Source organism: Scyliorhinus torazame, chromosome 15 (genome assembly GCF_047496885.1).
Source record: "Scyliorhinus torazame isolate Kashiwa2021f chromosome 15, sScyTor2.1, whole genome shotgun sequence".
Taxonomy (NCBI): Eukaryota; Metazoa; Chordata; class Chondrichthyes; order Carcharhiniformes; family Scyliorhinidae; genus Scyliorhinus; species Scyliorhinus torazame.
This window is the reverse complement of record NC_092721.1, coordinates 84,965,993-84,992,521: the sequence shown is the minus strand read 5'-3', so window position 1 is coordinate 84,992,521 and position 26,529 is coordinate 84,965,993. Positions and strand designations below refer to the sequence as shown.

At 48.2% G+C, this 26,529-nt stretch overlaps 1 long non-coding RNA gene across 1 annotated transcript in view; it reads left to right on the top strand.

Moving 5' to 3' along the window:
- Positions 1 to 25,785, top strand: part of LOC140391662 (uncharacterized) — a 30,841-nt gene extending 5,056 nt beyond the window's left edge. Inside the window, exon 3 of the long non-coding RNA XR_011935152.1 lies at positions 25,621 to 25,785. This is a non-coding gene — a long non-coding RNA (uncharacterized lncRNA). The remainder of the gene's footprint in view (positions 1 to 25,620) is intronic.
- The last annotated feature ends 744 nt before the right edge of the window (positions 25,786 to 26,529 follow it).

Below are 26,529 nucleotides of genomic sequence, written 5' to 3'. Positions count from 1 at the left end.
AAATCTTGGCTTAAAAGGCAAGTAAATTTTGGGAGACAGGTGTGCAATTTAGCCTTCGTAAAAGGCTTGGGCTAATGCATTTTGATTGGATTAAGGGGATTTCCTGTGGAATTAATTACATTTCAGCTTGGTAAGATGATTCAATTAGTGGATGCAGCCAAGTTATCATGCATTTTGTAGGAAAAGCAGGTTAGTGGAGTTCTCACTGAAGCTGTGACCAGAAGTCATGCAGTTTGCCCTCGGCAGTTCAGTTAAAAGGTGTGTCTACAGATAGAAGAGCAGTACGATTGGAAAGGTGAACAAACCAACTGAGACAATTTCTGAAGACATTTCTGCATGGGTCTGGTAGGAGTCAGATCGTTTCTTTAAAGCAGTGTCAAGAGATATCTCTTTCTCAAAGAACATCTCTGTAAAGCAAATATTCCTGAGTGCCAATGGTATTAGTGAGATAGCACAGTATTAATAAAATAAAATATAATTGGGGTTTCTGTCCAGTATCCTATCCATTGTTGGGGTCTGATCTGGATAATAATATACAGAACCATGTGTGTGCATTTGCAGGATTGGGGGCCTTTACCCTGGCAAAATCATGCAACTATTCCCCCCACCCCCCGCTTCTCACCAATTGGAGATAATACAATTAAGCCCCTTTCTAATGTACAAGGCCTTGATTATCTCCCAGATGCACCAATTCACATTGAACTTAGAAATATTGGTAATGCCACTCGCTCCTCCCTGGAAGAACCCTACGGTATAGACTTTGAGGATGATGTTAACCTTCACAGAGAACAGACACTGGGAGCATCATCGTCACCCTGTTTTGCAGGAGAAGCTCGGTAACCACCTCTTTGGTGAAGGATAGCCAGCATGCATACTGCTCCTGGCTGAAGTGCAGGTAGGAGAAGTGCTCTCTGAAGACCCTCCCTCCACTTGTGAACAGCTTCATGGCTTTGCTACCTCTGCTCCATCTCCTGTCATGCTATGGCTCAACAGGAAGTGCAACACCAACATTCCAAGATTAGGAGTTAGTTTTCTGCTTCGAGGCCTTTCAAATGCACACCACTTCTTCCACAGATCTAGTACCACTCCCTTCTGATTGAAATACTTTCTGTCAAGTCCTCCAACAACACAATGCCCAGCTCTTCCAAAAACGCTGCTACAGCAAAGGGAAGTCAAAAACATTCAGCTGACTGTTGACTGGCATAGTCGGTGGAGAGGAGTGGGTGATCCTCCTTGCAGCTTGTGGTGATGTGCATCAATGTAAATGCATGTAGGCTAGCTGGACACTAGATGGAGCACCAGAAACATCACCCACACACACTCAACCAATAGATCAGTTAGATAGGATGCGGCCAATGGACATTCACGATACACAAGGAGGTGACACGACCACAGGGGGGCATTACACCAACCTATATATAAAGGACACCACACACGTGATCTGCCTCTTTCCAGTGGAGACAGTCAGTGAGTACAGAGACAGGGTTGATTCAATATTACACCCATCACATGGATTGCAGCAGCTGGTTAGTCAGTCTGGGTAGCTATAGTAGGATTAGCAGTAGTGTCGAACCTGAGTAATAGAAGTGTAAATAGTTTAATAAACGTGTTGAAGTTATCTCCATGTCTGAACCTTCCTTTGTCAAGTGCACCACAAAGAAGTCGCTTATGTTACACCTACAACATAACAAATCATGGCACCAGGACTGAACTGTTTCAATCCATATAGCCATACCTCAGCATACAGTGACAACCAGCAACGATACCCAGGCAAGATGTTCGAGATCCGGGTTCCGCAACAGCTCCAGTGCCAAGGAGATCTCCACGAAAACTGGCGGGCATTCCGGCAAAAGTTTGAAATCTTCCTGGTGGCAGCTGAACTAGAAGAAGTGACTCCAGTGTCACCAGCCTCCACAGCGAGCTTGTGGACAGACTCCACAATTGCAGAAACGCAAGACTCCAGAGCGCAGTCCTTGCACGAACAAGAAGTGACTCCAGTGTCACAAGCCTCCGGAGCGATCTCGTGGACAGCCTCCACTATAGAAGCAACGCAAGACTCCGATGCGCAGTCCTTGCAGGAACAAGACCATGAGGGTTTAGCAACCTCCTCTGACCAACTAGCGGCAGATAATGCAAGTCTGCCATGCTCAAGTAAACAGCAAGAAGACTATGACAGTCTACCACGCTCCAGTGCACAGCAGGACGACCATGACGGTCTATCATGCTACAGTGAAGAACAAAGCGACGATGACAGTCCAAGCCCAAATGAAGGACAACAGCAAGACAATGACGGTCTACCCACATTGTTTGCGCCACCAGATGCAGACTCTGACAGTTTATCCAACCCAAGAGAACAACAAGCAGCTACTGAGGCTCTACCCACGGCATGTGAGACGAGTGACGACAGCATCCCACTTCCCATGGAGGATGTGCAAAGTGACAGACCTCAGCTAGTGTGTACAGAGACACTCGACAATCACTGTGAGACCACTGGTGACTCCGGTGACACCACGATACGTCCACCCTCATTCGCTCGAACCTCTCCACAAGTTAATGCATTCCTGCATGTTCCGACTCCAGGCGCGCAGCTTCAAGAAATCTCAGCTGACTCCAGTGAACCTGCTAAGATTCCGGATGGGGAGCATCACCAAACCAACACTGAGATGGATCACTTAACAATCACACTGGGTCAGTAATAACAAGCAGTGGCTACAGTCCTAGAGGAATACACCAATATTCACCACAGCTATATCCACACATTTTTTCCACACCAGCAGTGCAGCCAATGACAGCTCATGCTGGACAAACCCAGTATTCAGGCATGCAGCAGACAGCAGTCTATGCAGCATATTCCCAAACAGGCCAGCACTACGGATTGCCCACTAATGGAATCAAGACCGAAGGAGGACTACCGCAAGCGCAATCTGCACTCCAGACTGGATGCCTTAGTTACAGCCCAGGATTTGCTGCACCCCAGACAGCATATTCCTATCAGATGCAAGGTTCTAGTTTCACACCATCACCAGGTATTTATGCCAGCAGCAATTCTGTTTCCAATTCGACAAGCTTCAACGGTTCTCAGCAGGATCACCCTTCCAGCACAGCATGTGGCCAGAACCAGTATATACAGTCTTGTCCAACTTCAACATATGGCACATCCATGACCTCGAATGACACTGTTGATGGTACCTCTTCAACATCAACACCTTATCAGCCACAAGGTGCCATCCGACAGCATCATCACAAACATCGGAAAACAAAAGACTCCAAATCGGACAGCGAAGTGATTTGACAACTTCTTGGTTCCTGTGGCACAGGGACGTTGATGGCGTTCATAACCAAGAGAGACATTTGACCATGATGATTGATGGTTTATGGACTCACACGTATGATTTGGACTTATTGTTTAATCACTGTTCCCATGACATGTATATACCTTACCTTATCTACCTGTTCTTTGTTCAATTTTCTCAATGTGTGCAGAAAATATGTAACATATGAAAAAAGGGGGATGTGGTGATGTGCATCAATGTAAATGCATGTAGGCTAGCTAGACACTAGATGGAGCACCAGAAATATCACACACACACACACACACTCAACCAATAGATCAGTTAGATAGGACGTGACCAATGGGCATTCACGATACACAAGGAGGCGACACGACCACAGGGGGGCATTACACCAACCCATATATAAAGGACACCACACACATGATCTGCCTCTTTCCAGTGGAGACAGTCAGTGAGTACAGAGACAGGGTTGATTCAATATTACACCCACCACGTGGATTGCAGCAGCTGGTTAGTCAATCTGGGTAGCTATAGTAGGATTAGCAGTAGTGTCAAACCCGAGTAATAGAAGTGTAAATAGTTTAATAAACATGTTGAAGTTATCTCCACGTCTGAACCTTCCTTTGTCAAGTGCACCACAAGGAAGCCGCTTATGTTACACCTACAGCATAACAAATCACAGCTGAATGCATATTCAGCTGGGTGTACTGAAGAGAGGATGCTATATAGCCTGTGAGCTCCAAATTGGGAGATTAGTGTCAGATGCTGACTGGCACCACGATCTGCCCATCCATAGGCTTCCGCCATATGCAGGCAAGGCCTGCATCAACACTCTTCAAAATTTGCGAACAGGCATGGGCCATTCCAGAAATCGTCAGGAATGGACCTTCTTCGGCAATTGTTTCATCACCAGTTCCTGTTGCGCTATGAGGCAAATTTTGGGAAAAGTTAGAACCACTTAAATCCACAATTGTAGCTTCTGGACCTATCCGCCTCCCGTTGGAGGACAATTATGAATCCTGATTCAACATGGTGTCTACAATTGTACACTGGACTGGAGCATTACTATCTGCCCTCTGTTGTGTAAACAAGTCAGCTCTAGCATGTACTTCACTAGGTATAGTGATGATGAAATGAATAGAACACCATCTCTGGAATAACTGTGTACAGTAACATTACCTTCAAATCACTAACCAAGGTGTGTGTAATATTGAAACATTCAGTGATGGAGCAGGTTAAGTGTAGGCAGAGTAAGGAAAACGACTGGACAAGGCATCAGATTTTGTTCACATGCCTTTTACTGTGTGGCTTTAAGTAATAAGCTGAAGGATATCCTGGATAGTCTAGTCAGACATACTTCTTCATTTGTATAGCATACCACCCATGTCATTAGAAATTGAAGGCTTTCTCAAGGATGTCAAACGAGAACTTTCTTTGTATGTGGGCATCACTGGCTAAGCCAGCATTTCTTGCCCATCCCTAATTGCCCTAGAAAAGTTGGTGGTGAGACTGGTAGTGTAGGTAGACTCAGTGCTATCAGGAAGGGAGTTCCAGGATTTTCCAGATACGTCCTGTACACAAAAGGCAGGAAAAAACCACCCTGGGTAAAATCACCCCATCGGTCAACTCTCAATCATCAGGAAAATACTGGAAGGGATTTTAGGCAGTGCTATCAATTAGCACTCATTCAAAACTAACCTGCTCACGAATGATTAGTTTTGGTTCCACCAAGGTTACTCAGCTCCTGACCTCATTACATCTTTGGTCCAAACATGGGCCTGAAGAAGTGAGGTGGGAGTGACTGTCCTTGACATCAAGGCACCATTTGTGCCACTGTGCCGCCCATTGTTTAATTGTCCACCTTATTCATGACTGGATGTGCCAGGACTGCTGGAGCTTCAATCTGATCTATTGATTGTGGACCAGCTTGGGCTGGTCCCTTCAAAGAGAAGATTGAGAAGAGAATAATCAGAGGTGTATAAGATCATGTGTGATCTTGCCAGAGGTTGTTGGGAGAAACTGTGCCCGTTGATGGAAGGATATAGAAGCAGAGGATACTGATTTAAGATGATTGGCCAAAGAAGCAGTGATGGCACGGGGGAAAAACCTTTTACACAATATGTGATTAGGATCTGGAATGCACTGCCTGAGAATATGGTTGTGGCAAATTCAATCTTGACATTCAAAAGGGAATTGGATCATTATCTAGGGAGGAAAACTTGTAGGGTTCCGGGATAAAGGCAAGGGAGTGATAGTCGATCAATTGCTCTTGCATAGAGCCAGCACAGACATGTCAGGCTGAATGGCCTCCATCTGTGCTGTACCCATTCTATGATTCTGAAGTTCAATTATTAATGAAATGTTGATATTCTTTCTTTTTAAAAAAATTTAGAGTGCCTAATTCATTTTTTTCCAATTAAGGGGCAATTTAGCGTGGTCAATCCACCGACCCTACACATCTTTGCATTGTGGGGGCAAAACCAATGCAAACACAGGAAGAATGTGCAAACTCCACACGGACAGTGACCCAGAGCCAGGATCGATCCTGGGACCTTGGCGCCATGAGGCAGCAGGCTAACCATTGTGCCACTATGCTGCCCTGTTGATATTCTTTCAAACAACCCAACTATGTAAAGAGATATAGTCACAATGATTTGGTCATTATGTGCAACTGCACCGTATAATTGTGTTGCTACTGTACTGAAAAGTTTTAACTCCACACAGTTGTTAAACTGATTATCATCAGGTCTGACCTGGTATTAAGGGAGACATTTCCTCAGTTTGTGCTACTGGTGAGGATCTTCACCAGCCAGTTGTTCACGTTGAAAATTTGTGGGCAATTGGCCCATAATTTAACATCGATTAAAATGAATGAAAGGGCAATCATGAAGCTGGTGCCTGAACTTCTGAGCTGCTGGTACAAACTCAGAAATTTCCACCTTAATTACCGATTTTTGCTCGAGTCTTGTCTTGCCAATGGTTGGCCTTTAACGAGGCCTTAACAGAATGTAATAGATTTTAATACCTATTTGTTAACATTCATTATTCATTTTTGATTAACGATTAAAAATGTTGAATATAGATAGAAATCTGTCTTCACTGTCTGTTACAGTTCCATCCCTTTTCCAAAAAAATGTACTTTTTGATTTATCAAAAGGAGAAATTTGAAATCCTCCATTAATACAACAAATTCTAAGGATTGCCAATATAATTATCAGAGAGAAGTAAAGTGTGGAATGATAACAGGTTCTAAACCATCCTTTTGCGAAGAAATAAAGCATAAATTAATTGGACAGACCATTAGCATGAAATCAATGATGCCAACTACAAAAGAGTAAAGATGTGCAGAGAATATGGAAGCGAAAAAAGTTAACAAAGTCTTCAAAAGACCACAAATATGCTTGGGTTGTAGAGAATTGATTAACTTCAATGGTGTGGTAACTAAAAGTAAAATCCAAAGTAGCACACAAGCTTGAGACTGTAAAATGCATTCAAGTGGCTGAATGAATCATCCAATAACACTGGTATCTATAACGAACAAAAAATCTACCCTAGTGTACCAGAAGTCTGGTAAGTATGAGATCAAGTTTGTTTTAAATAAGTTCAGTTTCTAAAACAGTCAGTAAAATTATTTTGCTACAATGGGGAGGTAGTGGTGTAGTGGTATTGTCACTGGACTAGTAATTCAGCGACCAAGGGTAATGCTCTGGGGACCTGGGTTTGAATCCCACCACAGAAGATGGTGAAATTTGAATTCAATAAAAATCTGGAAATAAAAGGAAATCTACCATATTACCTGGTCTGACCTCCATGTGACTCCAGACTCACATAAATGTGGGTTGAGAATTAAATGCCCTCTGAAATGGTCAAGAAAGCCACTCAGTTGTGTCTAACTGCTAAACGTCTGAAAGGAATGAAATCAGATGGACCACCTGGTATTGACCCAGGCACCAGAATGACAGTAGCAAACATCTGGGGGATAGTGTCAAAATTAGGAGAGCTGTCAAGCAACAGCCTGATATAGTGATAATGTGCCAGATATCATCATGACCTTCCCTGGGTGTGTTTAATCCCATCAACAGGATAGATCCAGCAGAGGTGGCAGCACAGTGGTATATAGTTGGGGTTCGAGGAGTCCTTAACATTGACGCTGGACCCCATGAAGTCTCAGGTCAAACATTGTCTGATTACCACGTACCATTCCCCCCTCAACTGACGAATCAGTATACCTTCACATTGAACACCACTTGATGGAAATACTGAGGGCACAGAATTAACTCTGGGTGGGGACTTCAATGTTCCTCATCAAGATGGCTTGGTAGCACCAATACAGACTAGACTGTTCTGTCTTCGTATCGAGGATACCCTCCATTGTGTTGTGCTAAATGGGAAAGATTCAGAACTGATCTAGAAACTCAAGACTGGGCAACTATGAGGTGCTGTGGGCCATTAGTAACAGCAGAATTGTACTCAATCACAATCTATAATCTCATGACCCTTCATATCCTCCACTCTACCAATACCACCAAACCTGGTTCAATGAAGTGTGCAGGAAGACAAGTCAGGAGCAACACCAGGCAAAATTAAAAATGAGGTGTCAGCCCAGTGAAGCTACAACTCAGGGTGACTTGCATGCCAAACAGCATAAGCAGCAAGTGGTAGTCAGAGCTAAGTGATTCCACAACCAACAAACCAGATCTAAGCTCTGATGTCCTGCCACATACTGTTGTCTGCACAATGTTCAGCACCATTTGGGACTCCTCAGATACTGAAGTAGCCATGTCCAAATACAACAAGACCTGGACAATATCCAAGCTTGGGCTGACAAGTGGCAAGTTACATTCGCATCATAAAAGTGCCAGGCACTAACCTTCTCCAACAAGAAAGAATCTATCCATCATCTCTTAACATTCAATGGCATTGCCAATACTGAATCCCCCACTGTCAACACCCTGGGGTTACCATTAACCAGAAACTGAACTGGACTAGCCATATAAATACAAGCAGGCTAGGAATGTTGGAGCGAGTAACTCACCTCCTGATTCCCTAAAATCTGTCCAGGGTTACCTGCTACGGTTGTGGCTGATGGCACCTAATCGAAGCCAACAGATTCGACGCGGAGACTTGTTACGACGCCTATGCAGCGACCTGGGGTGCAATCAAGTGCTCCTTCGGCATCCTGAAGATGCAGTTCAGCTGCTTGGACAGCTCTGGAGGGGTCCTCCTATGTAGCGCGAGGAGAGTCTCCCACATCATGGTGGCCTTCTGTGTCCTCTATAACATTGCGCAGTAGAGGAGCGACATGCTGGAGGAGGAGGATGAATGTCAGGCCTTATCCAATAAGGAGGATGCGGAGAAGGGCCAAGATGGGCAGGATATGGGGCCCAAGTTGGCACTGGAGCCTGGATAATGTGCGCATGGGCTGACATGCACAGGGCGCCCTAATTGTTTCCAGGTTCACCGACTAGGGGTCAGGCTAGCGGCACGGATATCCCATTCCACCCCCACTGCCCTGCTGGCCGAATATCCCCTCCCATGAACACCCACTTTGCGCCACCTCCCCCTCCTTGCAAACCCCCCCTCCATGATCCCTACCTGCCTCACTACGTGGTGCGGGGCATAGGTTGGCAGTAACAGTGGGTCTGGTCCATGGGATGGAGGGTGATGACGATCTGCTCTGTGATAAGCTCAGGTGATATGCAACGTTTGACAATGTCTGACTCCTGCCCACGATAGCACTTTCCACCATCCACCTGGATGATCCCTGCATGCGAGCTGGCCATTCCTTCACATGTCCCACTGAAGCCGTGAGATAACTGAGGTGGGGGGGGCTGTGGGGTATTGAAGCTGTGAGCGCTGGCTGTACTGGGATCTATGGCCCAAGCCACTCCCGACCCTCCATCCAACATCCCTCTCCCCACCTCCAGTGCCCTCTCTGCAGCCAGCCCAGCCCATCCCTCACCCCTGGAAAGAGCATGGAGGATGTGACTGGGCCAGGCTCTGGAGTGCCGCTGAAATGTTCAGGTGGCTCTGGTACATGGCTGCCTGCCTGTGACAGGACAACCCTGTCCTGGGCCTTGGCCGCCGCCTGCACAGAGTGCTCAAGCCTTGGACCCCTATCCATGTCCTCGTCATTGCTGCTCACCACTTGTGGTTGTGGTTGAGGTCGAGGACGGGGGACATCGGACGTGCCTGCACCATCATCAGGGGCTCCTGCAAAATACAAGACAAGATGCATGATTGCATCGCTGGCCGGGTGGAGGGAGGGGAGGGGTATTGGGCGAGGTTGGAGGGGGGTGTTGGGGGGGGGGGTGTTGGGCGGGGTTGGGCGGGGGGGGGGTTGGGAGTGGAGGGGGTGGTGTTTGGGTGGGAGTGAGTGGAGGGGTGGTGTGGGGTGTGACACGTACCATGGGGTATCACAACTCAGCTAGGTCTCACTTCCCTGTCCAATACTAGCCTCTGCCTCTCTCCGGGTCCACCGACCACATCCAGTGCCCTCTGTTCCGCTGCAGATAGCGGCCGCAGTTCTGGAGGTCCCCCTCCAATCTTTATGCCCATTATGAGCAGCCTTCCCTTGGGGGTGAGGGGAACAGAAAATGCTCAGTGTTAGAGTATCGGATGCATAGACCCCAGGGGGTGGGTAGCTGGTGGCTTCAGTGGCCAGGGCACCCGGCGATGGCGGTTGGCCTGGGTGCCGGCTTGTGGTGCTGGGTGGGGGTCCGGCTGCCCTCCGGATGGGGGTTGGGGTAGGGTTACGAATGTGTGGGCCGGGTTTGGTTCCAGGGGCACAGTGTTTTTTTAACACTCTGGGGTCAGGCCGCCCCAAAGGTGTGGAAGTCTCCGCACCTTTAGGGGCCAAACCCTCACCTTGAGGGGCTAGGCCTGCGCCGGAGCGGTTTCCGCTCCACCGGCTGATGGGAAAGGCCTTTGGCGCGTCCAGCAGGGTCTCCAGTTCAGCTTCCATGAAACGGGGTGCCGCTCTCCTTGTTTCCATCTTGTTGGCTGGGATGGTGTGCGTGGGGAGTGAAGTGTGTATACACACTGCAGCTGCAGCTGTGGCTGCAGCTTGTCAGCCTCCTAAGTGTCAATTGTGAAACCGGCAAATCCGGCACCGTTTTTCGTTGGAATCGATTGTGTTCCATGTGGCACCAGTGCTAGCCCCTTAACAGTAGTGTAATTGGTCCAGGTGTGGCGCCAGTTTTGCTATCATGAAAGCCCACAAATTCTGCATTGGCGTCAACGCTTAGGGTGGGATTCTCCATTGCCGGCCGCCGATATCGTAATTGGCGATCGGGCGGATAATCCCTTCTGACGCCCAAATCGGGGTTGGCGCCAGTTTTATGCTGGATTTCAAGTCTCTGCCCCCTCCGAAATGGCATCATCGTGTCGCGAGCCACACGCCATTGGAACGACATTGGATTATCATCGGAAGGCCCTCCCCCGATGGGCCGAGCTCCTGACAGTGCGGGTGACGTGTGGTCTGAGCAGTCGGCAACCCGACGTGGCGGCCGGGAACTGTTTCCAGGCCGGGAGTTGTTCTGCTGGCCGGGGGGGCTTCCGTGAGGGCCGGGCGGACTGGTGGGGGATGGCCAGGGGTTGTCCTGTCGGGCTGTATCTGGCAGGTCAGGTTTGCGCACGGCCGGTGCCATGTTGTACGTCGCGACCGCTGCAGGTTGTCGCCATGTGCATGCGTGGCCATGAACCTGGCCATTCTCTGGCCATTTTTGGCGTGGGAGACGGGAGTTTTACCCGGTGCCGCTGCTGGTCCCGGAATTGGTGAGGGTTCGCTGTCAATTTTGGCATCGTAAAACACCACAGTTCCCCCGCCGGCGTCGGCATTTAGCTGTAGATTCGGAGAATCCAGCCCAGTCTCAGAAATTGAGAATCCAGCCGCCTTTCTTTTTTGTGCAGATCTTTTGGTGTTTTGGGTAATCACCTTCCTCAGTGGAAGTGGAAGTGGTTCTGGAAAGACAATCAATTGTGTTCTAAGTCCACTGATATAAGAGATTTGCTGGCATGCTTACTTGATATCAGCATTTCTAGATAAGGAGCTGGATTCTCTGATTTTCAGGCTATGTCCTGACGTCGGCGTGGGAACGGTGGCCTTTTACGACCAACCATTCGGCACAAAATGGCCACCGATCCTTCATTTGGCTGGGGGCTAGCATGCAGACAGCATAGCGCACGCCCAGCTCTAGCTGCCGATTCGGCTGGAGAATTGTCGGGTCCGTGGTCGCACATGCGCACGGTGGAGGCCTGCAAAATAGTGCCCCCCCCCCCCCCGCTGGTCGTCTCGTGACCCCCAGACCACCCCCCAACAGTGCCTCCAGCCCCTGTCAAAGTCCCCCCTGCCCGCTGAGCGCCCCTCCCCCTGTGAGTCTGCAGCTGCCATGCCGAGTTCCTGACAAGTAATACCATGAGAGACCGATGCCGCCGGGATCTCGGCCGGTCGGGGACGGAGCATCGAGGGGAGGGCCTCAGGCAACGTCCTGAGGCCATTGATACGGTATATGGCTTTGGAGAGGCGGAGCATCGTGGAAGCGGTGCCGTCCCTGATTTCGGCACAAACTTTGAATCTCCAGCCGATCGCCGAACGCGATTTCGGCATCGCCGACCGGAGAATCCCGCCCACTAGCTGCTACTACCTAAATGTGACATGACTTCTATTCAAAAGAATGGAAGCTTAATAGGGGAGGGGGAGTCTACACTGAGTAAAATAAAAGAAACAAATGTTTTTATTTCCAGCATCATATATACACAACCCGGTTGATCCCTACCGGATACTTTTCTGGTTAGTGACTTACTGACTGGGTTTTTATACAGGGGTCAATACAGATTCCCTGCCCCTAGTGGAGGAGCTTGCACTCTGCAAGGTCCATGGTGAAGATAATCATTCCCACTCCTTATCGCCCACGTTAGCAAGTGTAAAAGTTGCATTCAGGCACAGAACCATCCATATAATCTTTTGGAGGAATATTTAGCAAATGCTATTCTGTCTCTGCAGACAGGCAACGCAAAATATGTGGGAGTTGATGCCAGAAGAGGAAGTGGAAATGGGCGCCATGTCTGCTTTTGTGTTGGGATCTGGGCACATGTAATTCCAAAAAAAAGTAAAGGACAGCTGGCAGGTACATGGGTTTGGGCAAGAAGTTTTCAGACATGCCATCAGGTGACTAATTTGCAGGTCTGGTTGGGATACTAAAGAGCCAACTGGACAAGCATATTGACCCTGCAGAAAGGGAACAAGTTAGCTAAGAGCTAGACATTTCAGAAGAGGAATTTTATGTTTTTCAAACCAAGCCTTCGCTCCCCTTTGGAGGTGTCACACTTCTAGCCCCATCATTCCCTCCCTCACATTTTAATCAAATCCCCTGAGATCCCCATTACCAACAACCGCAACCCCTACAGTCCAGTCATCTCCCAGTGTCCCCATCATTCCCCCATCGTTATCTCCCTACTGTGCAATCATCCACTGGAACACTGTCACTCCACCCCTCAATAATTGCCTGAGGTTAGAGAATGGTTTTGCGATGTCTCCTCCATGCCATCTGGAACAGTGGGAGTGGCAACAAAAATCTGTCCGCCTAGCCAAGGTGGCCTAAACAGAAATCGCAGAGGGTTTGAGTAACCATGAGCTCTATCCAAGATCCTCAGTCCAATATCACAAGTGGGTCAATGATGTCCATTGGTCAACCAAGGTATGTGGCATCAAGGCACTGTATCATTGGGCTTTCATAAGGGCATCAAGCAATATATGAGGAGACCAGGCAGGCGAATGCATCAGCCTCAGTAACACATGATACTTGAGGCCAAACCATGTGACAGTTTATTTGAGTAAGTGATTGAGTACAATTGCGAAGTCATGGGTCAGTATGTATCAGGGCTCTGTATGCAGATAAGGGGATTGCATCTCACTTGATGTGCTACCAAATCTCTACTTTGAGATGCAGGAAAAACAGGTGCACAATCCAAGTGTAAGGGCCAAGACTGGTGAGGGGGTGCCAAATGTAACAATCCTTACTGCAGTGGAATAGGAGGCAATGCAGATCGCAGGGGAGCAGAATGGTCATTTAGTCACCACCGATGAGACTGAAGTGACCAGGCAGCAGAGTAACAATGCCGCCAACCTAGCATTGAGACAAGGGAAGACAGGAGGCATGCGAAAATGTGATATGGTCATCAATATTGCTTAATGTGTCACTTTGTGTTTCCCCTGTAGGCCTTTGCAATCGGAGGCCACACCACAACCACGAGGTGGTAGCAATGGCACCAGCTCGGAGGATGGTGACACCAATGACCCAAAACATGCACCATCATATGCCTCTTCAGCGCCTTCCATTAGCACAGTGACATCCCCATTGGTCACAGAAGGATCACGTGTACAAGGAGAACATTCTGCTGAGCACATCATGGACACATGTTGAAAGATGCTGTGATAGCCAAAGTCCCTGGCAATCAGAAGACTGTTGAGAACCCAGCCCATGCTGAGCCCCAGGCTTATGAAGGTCCTCTGCTCTCAGTCACAATGACCATAACCTCCGGTTAGCGGTGGGAAGCCACGGCCACTGATTCTGAAAGGGAAAAATATGCTCTTACCTGTGCTTGGATATCATGGTGAACCTTCATTTCCATTTGGGAGCCTGGGGCTTCCAGCAGTCTGCGCAGACAACAGCAAGGCACATCAGTGCAGCCCCGCCTCCTTATGTCGGGGTCAGGTTGGGATCGCCCATTGACACCAGACATTGAAACAATAGATTTAGACTGAAGGCAACAGGCAACATATTACACAAATGTTTTGAAGATATGTAGAAGTTTTTAAAATCGTTTTTTTTTTGCTCTTCTGTTACAGGCATTGCAGTAGTTATTGGTTCTTTGAAGTAATTTTTAATTTTTAATTTTATTTTTTTATAAGTGAACAATATGTTTTGTTATTTGTTTTAAATCTGTGAAACTACTTAATTCTGATAACTGCATGTGGCATGCTCAAAAGTGTTTGTATGTTTTTATTGAGATTATGGTCATAAGATTTTAAAAGCACCCCAGGGCTTTTTGCTGTCACTGTCCTTGTAACATCTGGGGCGGGATTCTCCGCAATAGGCGCGATGTCCGCCGATCGGCGCCAAAAACGGCGCGAATCAGTCGGGCATCGTGCCGCCCCAAAGGTGCGGAATTCTCCGCATCTTGAGGGGCCGAGCCCTCACCTTGAGGGGCTAGGCCCGCGCAGGACTGATTTCCGCCGCGCCAGCTGGCGGGAAAGGCCTTTGGTACCCCGCCAGCCGGTGCGGAAATGACTTTGCCGGGCAGCGCATGCTCGGGAGCGTCAGCGGCCGCTCACGGCATCCCCGCGCATGCGCAGTGGAGGGAGTCTCTTCCGCCTCCGCCATATGGAGACCATGGCAAAGGCAGAAGGAAAAGAGTGCCCCCACGGCACAGGCCCGTCCGCGGATCGTTGGGCCCCGATCACGGGCCAGGCCACCGTGGGGGCACCCCCCCCCCCCCGCGCCAGATCACCCCGCACCCCCACCAGGACCCCGGAGCCCGCCCGCGCCGCCTTGTCCCACCGGTAAGGTAGGTGGTTTGATTCTCGCCGGCGGGACAGGCATTCCAGCAGCGTGACTTCGGCCCATCACAGGCCAGAGAATCGCCGGGGGGGGGGCCCGCCAACTGACGCGGCGCGATTCCCACCCCCGCCGAATATCCGGTGCCGGAGAATTCGGCAGCAGGCGGGGGCGGGATTCGCGCCAGCCCCCGACGATTCTCCGACCCAGCGGGGAGTCGGAGAATCCCGCCCCTGATATTTATTTGATTTGAGTTGATAGAATCAGAAAATCACTGCAGTGCAGAAGAATTCAGCCCATTGAATCTACACCAACACTCCAAAAGAGCACCCTACTCAGACACACGCCCCTGCCCTATCCCCGTAACCTCACCTAACCGTTGGACATTAGAGGACAATTTAGCAAGGCCAATCCACCTAACCTGTACACCTTTGGATTGTAGGAGGAAACCGGAGCACCCGAAGGAGACGGCAGTGGCATGTTGGCACAGTGGTTAGCACGGCTGCCTCATAGTGCCAGAGACCTAGGTTCCATTCCGGCCTTTGGTGAGTGTCTGTGTGGAGATTGTATGTTCTCTCTGTGTGTGCGTGGGTTTCCCTCTCACTGACCATATGTCCATTGTCTCACAGGATCATCTGATGAGGCTGGGCTATCCAGAGGCATTGTCCCCCCCCTGCCACCCATGAGACAACTCGGAGGAGAATTCTGAGGAGACCACCATCGAGGCATCATAGCTATCACACCCACCTACCAGCGCAGAGCCACAAACCTCAATGGGTGAGATTAGTGGACAGGCTTCTGGGGCAAAATCTGATGAGCACCGCAAAGTTCCTGATGCACATCAGGAGGCAGGAATTCCCAAGGGAATCAGCCACTGGAGGTCTGCTGGATCCCAGGACACAGCTGGGCCCCAGCCAGATGTGGAGGCTCTGGATAATGTTCTCTCCGAGCTGATGTAGATCATTGGTCAGAGTTGTGACAGTCAGGAGGGGACGTCAGGTACATTACAGTGAGTGCATAGCAAATTGGAACAGTCCTAAAGGCTTCAGGCACAGGAGATGGTGCCGACAAGGCGTGGCACCGAGGTCAACACTGCGAGGGTGACAATCGTAGAGGAAAGCCTGGAACATGACATCCGCATCTTGAGTGGTAGTGCCCAAGGCATGGCTCAGTCTGTAACGACCTTGGATGAGGACCTTGACATCATGTCCCAGTCACTGAAGGACATGTCCACAGATCCACGTGAACATTGCTTGGGCACGGCAGAGCATGGCCCAGTCACTGAGGACCATCACTGAGGTTGTAGGCACCATGGTGCAGAAAATGGGGAGATGCCAAGACTGGCAGAGCCAGATGACACAGTCTCTGGAGCTCACTCCAGATGCCCCTCCATTGCATGGAGTCCCCCAGGACCCTATAGGCACTGTCAGAGAGGGGGAAGCGCGAGAGTCCAACCCGAGGCCTTGTCACCAAGGAGACAACAGCGGTTTCCAGTTCTTCCAAATCCCCCGCCACCCCCTCCTGAGACAGCCGCATCTCAAGGGAAACAGGCAGAACAGGGTGGCATGGTGATGCCTATGCCACCGGTAAGTCAGTCGGAGCCCTCCAGCTCCAGGCCCTCCAGAGGATGTCCACCAAGTGCATCAAAGTTCAGATGGCGCAGAAAGTAGCAGGCTGCCTCCACCTCTGTTATGCATCCTGGGGACACACCTCAGTGGAGCACTAGATCACATAAGATCAAGAAGAGTGAGGAGCACTATCCATAGCTAGGGGGAATGGAAATAACAACTGTTCACTATTAAAACATGTTACACCTGGTACATGGGAAGCCTCGCCCATGCTAACCTTCACAGCGGCCCTACCTGCACCCCCAGCCCCTGTTGCCCTCCGCTCCCCCAAACCCCGCCTCCCGCACATAGCGGTCCAAGGTCAAATGTCCCTGATGTAGACACCGTTCAGAGGATGGGTGTGAGCGTGCTGTTAGCAGAAAGACAAGAGTCAGGCTTTTACACAAACTGAGAAACACCAGATCTCTCCTACAGCGAGTTATCATCGTTCTCCTGCTTTGTATATTGACCCACTGACAGTGCCAACACAGACCCATCACCCTGGAATGATGTTACACAGACCCTTGGAGGGTCGAACACGATGGTCAGGATGGGGCAGGAAATGGGGGGGAAGGGGAGGAGGAAGGTGGTATGGGGGAGGAAAAGAAATTGGGGTGGTTATTCTGATGGACACAGCCTCATCCTGTGAGAATCTGTTGAGTATGAGGGCCTCCCTCGTCCTCCGGGCATGTTGGACCCTTGCTGCCACCTGTCCTTCATCCTCTGGCTCCTCCTCTAACTCCTCCCCGAGCTCGTCCTCCAGCCCCTCCTGGCCCACTTCCTCCTCCTCAGACGAGGCTACATGTTCATCCTCTTCCTCCAACATATCGCCCCACTGTTGTGCCAGATTGTGGAGGGCACAGCAGATCACCACAAAGCAGAAGACCCTCCGTGATTTGTTCTGCAGGGCACCACCAGAGCGGTCCAGACATCGGAACCACATTTTCAAAAGATCAATGCACCACTCGATGACAGCACAGGTGCCAACATGGACCTCTTTATAACGGGTCTCCACATTGGTCTCAGGCCTACGTACCGGCATCATTAACCAGGAACTCAGCGAGTATCCCTTGTTCCCCCCAAGAGCCAACCTGTCATCCTGGGGTTGCCCTTGAAGACACTGGGGATCTCCAAGTGCCCAAGGATGTAGCTGTCATGCATGCTCCCAGGGTAGCAGGCACATACGTACATAATAAGAGTATTAAGTGCATTCTAGTCACGCATCTTCACGCTTGTGTGATTTTGAAGGGCTGTGTTGGAAATTGACAGCATTTATCTCTCTTTGAAGTGGCTGATGTTTGTAAACATTTCGGTCAGAACACTTCAAAGTTACTGAACCATGAAAAAGGCGAATGAATCAAGGTTCACAGCTGTGTTTGTAGAAGCTGTCAATCAGAGTCCATTAAGAGAAATGAATGAATGGCTTGCAGTGAAAGTATCTGAAGGGTTTAAACACAGCTCACTGCTTTTCGCTTTCCACAAATGGACACGTGGTGATTCCTCTGTCTGAGTCAGCAGGTGTATGCCCTGTTGAGCGTTACAACAGTAGGTTTTTTTTTACTGCTCCTGACTGGATTGCTCTCTAGCTTTCAGGCTGGGCTTTCTTTTCATAGAATCATAGAATTTACAGTGCAGAAGGAGGCCATTCGGCCCATCGAGTCTGCACCGGCTCTTGGAAAGAGCACCCCACCCAAGGTCCACACCTCCACCCTATCCCCACAACCCAGTAACCCCACCCAACACTAAGGGCAATTTTGGACACTATGGGCAATTTAGCATGGCTAATCCACCTAACCCGCACATCTTTGGACTGTGGGAGGAAACTGGAGCACCCGGAGGAAACCCACGCACACACGGGTAGGATGTGCAGACTCCGCACAGACAGTGACCCAAGCCGGAATCGAACCTGGGACCCTGGAGCTGTGAAGCATTTGTGCTATCCACAATGCTACCGTGCTGCCCTGAAATCCTGTGCTACTCGCTCAAAGTGTTTGTCAGCTTGGCTCCAGTGGGAGTACAGCTCCGAGAGACGCACGTGCAGCTGAAAATAGTCCGTCAAAATCCTGCACTCCCCTTCCTCCACGGCACTGCTTTCTGCCTTCACCAGTCCAGCTGTGGCAATGTCCTCCACCAGTTCCATTTTCACTTCAGGAAACATCCCCTCTGTTTTGGGGAAGTTTTTATCTTCACTTTTAAATTCCGTTTTTATTCCATTTTCCTTTTTCACTTTAATGCCGATCGCATTTGTGGCAGGTCCTTTTCTCTTCTTGTGACTTCTGGATGATAATTGGATGGCGTTTTCTTCCTCCCGGGAATAGGTCCGGTACCAGATCTTATCCTCGGTCTGCGTCAGGGTCCACACACGATTGGCTAAGACGCCTGTCCAGTGCCCGGGGCTCGTCTCATGCCATCGGAACGACTGACCACAAGAAAGCACAATGTCTAGCCTTAGCTCGGAACGAGTGCAGGGGAATGAGTGCCACAGTGCTGGGCAGGAAGTCAGTACAGCATGTCGCTGCATGGTTTAATCAGTAAGGTATTATCCCAATGACCCTGGGCCTCGCAGCCTGAGCCTCATCCCGCGGTGGCCGCGGGAGGTCTTTGGGGGGGGAATGGTTCCTTTACTTAGGGGGTCTCTGTGGGGGTTCCTTTAGTTGGAGGTCTCTGGGGGGAGGTCCCTGATTTGTTTTTATCCGTGCATGGGATGTGGGCATCGCTGGGTGGGCCAGTATTTATTACCCATCCCTGAGGGCAATTAAGAGTCAACCAAATCTCTGTGGATCTGGAGTCACATGTAGGCCAGACCAGGTAAGAATGAGATTTCTTTCCCGAAAGGACATTAGTGAACCAGGTGGGTTGTTACAACAATCGACATAGGTTTCATGGTCACCTTTAGACTTTTAATTACAGGCTTTTATTGAATTCAAATTTCACCATCTGCCGTGGTAGGATTCGAATCCGGATCCCCAGCGCATGTCTCTGGATCTCTGAATTACTAGTCCAGCGACAATGCTACTATGCCAATGCTCCAGGGGGCCTCTGTGGGGGGGTACCTCTAATCAGGGATCTCCTTAGATGGCAGAGAGTAGCAATGGAAGGGTGCTTTTCTGATTGGAGGGCTGTGACTAGTGGTGTTCTGCAGGAATCAGTGCTGGGACCTTTGCTGTTCGTAGTATATATAAATGATTTGGAGGAAAATATAACTGGTCTGATTAGTAAGTTTGCAGACGACACAAAATTTGGTGGAATTGCGGATAGCGATGAAATCTGTCCGAGGATACAGCAGGATTTACATTGTTTGGAGATTTGGGCGGAGAGATGGCAGATGGAGTTTAATCTGGACAAATGTGAGGTAATGCATTTTGGAAGGTCTGATGCAGGTAGGGAAAAGACAGTGAATGGTAGAACCCTCAAGAGCATTGACAGTCAGAGAGATCTAGGTGTATAGGTCCACAGGTCACTGATAGGGGCAACAGAGATGGAGAAGGTAGTCAAGAAGGCACATGGCATGCTTGCCTTCATTGGCCAGGGCATTGAGTATAAAAATTGGCAAGTCATGTTGCAGCTGTATAGAACTTTAGTTAGGCCACACTTGGAGTATAGTGTTCAATTCTGGTCGCCACACTACCAGAAGGATGTGAAGGCATTAGAGTGGGTGCAGAAGAAATTTACCAGGATGTTGCCTGGTATGGAGGGCATTAGCTATGAGGAGAGGTTGAATAAACTCGGTTTGTTCTCACTGGAACGACGGAGGTTGAGGGGCAACCTGATAGAGGTCTACAAAATTATGAGGGGCATAGACAGAGTGGATAGTCAGAGGCTTATTCCCAGGGTAGAGGGGTCAATTACTAGGGGGCATAGGTTTAAGGTGCGAAGGGCAAGGTTTAGAGGAGATGTATGAGGCAAGTCTTTTACACAGAGGGTAGTGGGTGCCTGGAATTCGCTGCCAGAGGTGGGATGATCGTGACGTTTAAGGGGCATCTTGACAAATACATGAATAGAGGGATACGGACCCCGGAAATGCAGAAGATTTTAGTTTAGACGGACAGCATGGTCGGCACAGGCTTGGAGGGCTGAAGGGCTTGTTCCTGTGCTGTACATTTCTTTGTTCTTTGTTCTTTGTTCCATGGGGAATCCCCCTATTCAAGGGATCTCTATGGGGGGGTCTCCCTATTTAGAGGGTCTCTGGGGAGGCATCTTTATTTAGGGGGTCTCGGCGGATTTGGTGGGGGTGGGATTCGGCGTGTTTCGCATTGTGGGGATGGATGGCCTATTTAAATCTGCACCCACGTGATTTTCGGTCCAGAGAACTGGAGAATTGCAAGGGCCCAGAGAACCTGGTGCCCGGCCCGTTAAGTGGATGCAAATGGGTCATGTAGATTCTATAATAATGGGTCGAGGGCATGATCACCAATCCCACTGTCAGTGGGGGGGGGGGGGGGCAGAGCATCGTAAACGGGTGCTGATCCCATTTTTACCCCTCACGTCCAAATCTCCGCTGCATCGGGAACTACCGGTAGGGGGCAATGGAGAATTTATCCCCGAGTCTCCCAGATGGCGAATTCTGCCCTCTGTTTCTACCACCTTCCTTGAATCACCTGAATCCTCAGTGGCGGTAGTTGGGTTCATTCTTGGCACAAGTAATTGGGATGCAGGGTTAAACTTCAACTTTCCACTCAGTCATGTGAGCGAGTAGTAGAACTGTGGCTTCTACTGCTAAAAATGCAGTTGCCAATGTACTAGTTCGTGCAATATAACTGGGACATTACAAAATAGTCGATGATACACTCAGTAGAAAGGCTGATTGCAGTTTTATTCTCTCCCTTCTTGGACTTGGGCTGTATATATTGTGGACTGATGTGTTGAAAATTTCTTCCATCCAATGATGGCAAGACTCCTAATCTGTCCTCACTTCGAACTGCTTCAATCTGAATGGAATAACTTTGATTATGCCTGTCTAGTGTACCAATACAAGTATTAACCTATTGATTTTCACTGCTGTTAGTTAACTTGGCCTGTCATGGCTAAATAATTGTTCGGCTGCAGTGGAGGATTGGTTAACGTTGCTGTTTATTGTGTATTTATTCAATTGAAAGCGTTGTGATTTATTTCTTGATTTAGAGTATGAGAGACGACTGCAGTTCAAAGGTTTGCCATGGTGGATTTGGTTGATACGCAAACTGCCTCGGTATTGAAGTGGATCCTTCCTGCTTCTGACAAATGGGTTGAGAAATTGTTTTCCAATGTTCTCCACCAGTCTGCACTTTGTCAGGCTGAGGAGCTGCTTTCTTGACACAAGCAGTGGTTCTATATGGCTCTCTAAATGTATTTTACCACCCTGTAGTAATAGTGCACCGAGCTCCATTTCTCTTCAGCGTTCTGCTATAATTTTCTACAATTCCAGGTTTAAAGAAGCCTGCGGCAGCTCAAAGTAATCCTTTGATTTTGTTGAAAAAATAGTTTTTGCACTATGAAAGAAACCAATTCTCTTGTTTTGCTGATCACGTGGAATTAACATCCTTTGACTGTCCTGGCATTTTTTGCAATGATAAGAGAGAGCAGTATGTTTTAATTGAGATAATTTGTAAAATATATTAAATGCTACAATTCTCAAATAATCGATTTTTCTTTAGTTTCATGCTGAGAGCTGAGGTCAATTTTCACTGCATATTACGATTGTATGCTTCAATGAGTAGAGTGTCATGATATCTATTAAGTGGCTAAATGCAGAACGCTTTGAGGAGTAGAATTAAATGTTAGGTCAGAAATTAATGTGGCGATAACAGATAACAAATGTCCTTGTCCAACATTTCAATGGAGATATGAATGTATTTATCGTATAGGAAGATAAGAAATAGGAACAGAAATATATTACTTGGCCTTCAAACCTACTCCACTATTCAAAACAATCATCTATCGTAGAGGACTGTGGATGCTCTATCATTGAATATATTTAAGGTCGAAATGGACAGATATTTGGTCACTTGGAATCTAGGGATATGGGGAGCAGACAGGGAAACCGTGTTGAGGTTAAGGATCAGCCATGATCATATTCAATTACCCGCCTTTTTGTGGTCCACCCTGCTTGCCTTTATCCAAAGCGCTACATTTTTCTCTTTAGGTTTCTAAACCTCCTTTCACTTGAACCCTGTCTCTTGATTTAAAGCCCTCTCCACAGCTAGGAAACTGATCCAAGACCAGTTTAAGAGGAATCCATCCCAATGGAACGACTCCCTCTTCCCGGAGTACTGATGCCAGGGTCCCATAAATCAAACACCCTTCTTCACACACCGCTATTTGAGCCATAGGATCTCCTTGATCTTATGCCAAGTTGTATGTGGCTCTGATAACAAACCAGAGATTATAACTGTCATAACCTGGGATTAAGCAGGTCATGGGACACTAATAAAACCTTAAGCAAGCCATGGGACACTTCTGAGACTGGGGGATTGATATTCCCAAAGGACTTTGGGGAATACGCAATACGTCACTGAAGGGCAGGGCACCCAGTTCTACATCCTGTAGAAACCCAGAGGGCCATGAACTGTGAGCTGGCTCCTGTAGCAGACTAAATGCTCTGTACTCTTGTTCAGTTGCATTAAACCTTTTCCCTTTGATGCAACCTGTTCGGCTCGATGTGTACCTTATAATAATAACTTTTTAGATTCCCTGCTTTAATCTCTCAGCAGAAGATCATTCCTGGTTCTACCTATATCGTTGGTTTCTATATGGACTTCGATAACTGGATCTTATCTCTCCTACTCCCAAGTTCATATTCACCTTAAGGAAGTATCCTTAACCCAGGTTTGGCATTGTTGGGGGAGGGTGGCCCTTGGATGGACTTTGGGAGCAACTCCCTGAAAGGGTTACCCCCTTGGCCCACCGCGAGGTCCACCATATCAGAGCCATGTTGGTAAATACCAGTAGTGATCCTCACTCACATGATTCCCAGCCAGAGGATCGGAGAATCACGAGTGCCCGGAGAATCTGGAGCCGGGCCCGCTAAGTGGATATAAATGGATCATTAGGACCCATTTGCATCCTGCCATTGGTGCCCTGGCACGAATCCTGAGCTCACTGCCAGCGGGGGGGCCAATCAGTAAAGGCGGCGATCCCGTTTTACCTCGAACACCGATTCACCGCCGCATTGGGAATCCGGCTGCCAGCGGCAGAGAATCCAGGCCAGTATATGTTACAGACACCACATGAAGCGATGCAACCTTTGTGCAGCTTCTGCAACAACATTTAACAAAGTTCTAATTAGACACTTCAAGTATCTCATATAGTACTGTACTGCTGGAATTAAAATAAGTAGCGATGCGTAATAAAGTTAAGCATTCAAGCTGATTCAAACCAGTTCCTGTTTTACGTTGTCTGTTTTGAGAAGCAGTTGTTCATAAAACGGAAACATAAGAGTAAATAATCTCCTCAGTGAACTCTGAATTATGAACATCATTAAACGTTTAAAACTGTTGATTGAAATGGCTGCATAAGGATTATCACTCACTGAATAATTCAAGCGCCTAATTGGAAACCTAGCAAAGAATTGCTCAAAGTTAAGGCAAGACAGATGAAACAAAAGATACTATAAGTAATGGAAAGAAGACCAAGTTGCTTTTTCCCATCGAAAGAAGCTTGAGAAACGTGCTTTCTCGTCAAGAATTCAACACAGCAGAAAAAAAAAAGATTTTGATAGCTAAAAGAATCATGATTTGCGATACAAATATTTTGGAGTCAGAAAAAAAGCATTTAAGAGAGGTTGCTGAGAGAGCCATACCTCAAATTGAGTAAAGTGCAGATGTTACATATTTTTGGGTGAAGCAGTTAAAATTATACACATAGTTTTGTGAAACAGAATATCAAGAATGAAATAACTGGGAGGAAACTCAATAACCAGAAGCCCGCATGGTTAGAGGTGAATTGATTGGGGCAGCACGGTAGCACAGTGGTTATCACAGTTGCTTCACAGCTCCAGGGTCCCACGTTCGATTCCCGGCTTGGGTCACTGTCTGAGTGAAGTCTGCACGTTCTCTCCGTGTCTGCGTGGGTTTCATCCGGGTGCTCCGGTTCCCTCTCACAGTCCAAAGATGTGCAGGTTGGGTGGATTGGCCATTTTAAATTGCCCTTAGTTTTCAAAATGTTTGGGTGGAGTTACTGGGCTACGGGGACAGGGTGGAGGTGTGGGCTTGGGTAGGATGCTTTTTCCAAGGGCCAGTGCAGATGCGATGTGCCGAATGGCCTCCTTCTGCACTGTAAATTCTATGATTCTATGATTGGTGACATTTTTGTGGATAAGATGTTTAATTTTAGATAAATTGCAGAGCTGCATGCACTCCACTCAGACTCCACTCAAAATGTAGATCTCCATCTTAAAAAGCAGACCATAAGCTAGAATTCTAACATGGAAATGTTGGATATCTGATGTAGACAAATGCTTGAATTCCAAGTTGCACATAAGGATGTCAGACTAATGTGAGAACCAAAAGTTCTGAAGCTGCTGAGCACCCTTGGCACATTGAAACATCTTTTGCATCTGCTCGCTAGCACCGGTCAGTGATTTAGATATCTGTGGCAGTCAGCCTCATCATGGAGGTGCCAAGGTGGGCATCGCCAAAGCCTGCTACCCTGGCATTGCCCTAGAGCCAACCTGTGTCCCAGGGTGCAGATGCTTCCTCCATTAGAGGGGACTTGGAGATAGATGCTGCTGATGGAGTCTCATGAGTGATGGGCATCTCATCATTATCTGTCACCCCAGCTCTTCGAGGGTACCCTTGATTTCCAGAGGGAAATACCAGCTGGGAGGCAGTGTATGCCCTGGCATAAGAGCCATCGCTGACTACTGCTCTTTGTTCAGCTTCTCTTTGCATTGTGGGAAAGAACGACACCCAAAGCAGTGGTTGTTGCTTGCCCATTAAATAGGGCCCTCTACTTCCTGTGTGCTGCCTGGGATGCACTACCTGGCAGTATGATGGAAGCGGATTCAATCGTGCCCTTCAAAAGGGAATTGGATAAGAACCCAAAGAGAATGAAAATGCAGAGCATTAGGGAAATGGTAGTGGAGTGGAGCAGCTGGTATCTTCCAGAGAGCTAGCATGGAACATGGGCTGATTGGCCTCATTCAGGGTTGTATCCCTATGATTTCCTTTTTTTCTCTGTTTACAGGGCATCAGTCATTTCCATACCAGCATATTGGATGGTGAACTGTAGCATTTTGAAGATGTCCCCTGCTCCAGCCTGGAAGAAACCGATGTACTGAACTTCAGGACCATGGAACCTTTAGCACTGTTGTATTACTCTGAGGCTTCAATAAACATCTCCTTACTTGAACTGAGACATTACTCATATTGTTCCTTGCTGAGGTTGAAGAAGAATTGGTCTCTCATGTTTATGGCTTTCTGCTAGAGCCCAACTCCTACTTCCTCTTTGAGGACTTTGTCTTGTCTGTATTGTCTGTGCTCATTCTTCCTGTCATGCTGCAGGCCAGAGATTAATGGACTGGAAGCAAAGATTGCTGGTGGAAACCTCACCGAGAACCAGTTCCTTCACCACGTGCCACTCCACTCACTGTAGACTTTACAACATTATATAGCAGAAGCCATCAAATAATTCTACTAATTCCACAACAGGCACTGGAAATCGATCAACAACAATCCTGAAAGTAGTTTATGATCACTTTAGCACAGACGGGAGGGGGGACTTTGTGCTGTTGAACACATGTTGAGCTGGATGAGGTTAAGGTAAGGCATGAGCTGGAGTGCTGAAGATGAAAATGGCACTGTTGGTGTAAAATCAGCATTCCAGGCTGACTGGCATCACAATCTGTCCAATCTGTATACTTATTTTGCACTTCCCAAAGCCTCACTAGCGACCCACTCAAAATCCCTTCTGGCATGGCCTGCAGCAGAGGTGTGCATGCACAGTGCACTGGCCACTTTGACCCCACTTGAAGTGCCAAAAAAATAGACGCTACACATCCACATTTTGCAGCAAACGTATTTAAAAGTGCGAGAAAAGTGCTGACAGTTGTAAAAATGAAGTCAGTGGAAGTTAGCCCTATTCTGTGCTTCTGGG